Source organism: Penaeus monodon, chromosome 34 (assembly GCF_015228065.2).
Source record: "Penaeus monodon isolate SGIC_2016 chromosome 34, NSTDA_Pmon_1, whole genome shotgun sequence".
Lineage (NCBI taxonomy): Eukaryota > Metazoa > Arthropoda > Malacostraca > Decapoda > Penaeidae > Penaeus > Penaeus monodon.
This window is the reverse complement of record NC_051419.1, coordinates 9,026,838-9,027,381: the sequence shown is the minus strand read 5'-3', so window position 1 is coordinate 9,027,381 and position 544 is coordinate 9,026,838. Positions and strand designations below refer to the sequence as shown.

General features: G+C 37.5%; 1 protein-coding gene across 1 annotated transcript in view; it reads right to left on the bottom strand.

Moving 5' to 3' along the window:
* Positions 1-544, bottom strand: part of LOC119594807 (basement membrane-specific heparan sulfate proteoglycan core protein-like) — a gene marked incomplete at its 5' end in the record, with an annotated part of 219,836 nt that overhangs the window by 161,280 nt on the left and 58,012 nt on the right.

Here is a 544-nt window from a genome sequence, read left to right as displayed (position 1 = left end):
GCGTATATAATCGACACTAAGTGGAACATAAAAGTCTGACCACTGAAGACATCAGGCAGCTGAAACTAACATGCATCTACTCGTCTTCTTTATCTCATTTCATATCTCAGAGACGAAACATGTCTTATCAAGCAAAATAAATCTTTTGATGCCATAGTACCTAACTTCCCCGTCAGCTCGGAATGGAATGGGCATGCAAAGATTTATTTTCAGAGCATACAGCTCTTTAGGAAGCATAGAGCTAAAATATAACGAACAATCTCTTTCTCTTTTATACTGAGTAGATTTTGTTGAATTACCGTGAAAGATTATATACTCATGCTCTTTTCTCATGTCTAAAAAACGCTCATACACTTTGGGCTCCAAATAGTTTAAGCAACATGAATACCATAGATACCTGAATACCATCCAAGTTGTTATAATACTGGAAACCTCACTATCCCAAGCTCAAGATCCTTTGGGTACACTCTAAAGTGCTCTAAATGCCGTAGGATTTAGGTCAACTTTTGTACAGACTGGGAAATGTGTGAGACTGAGATATCCT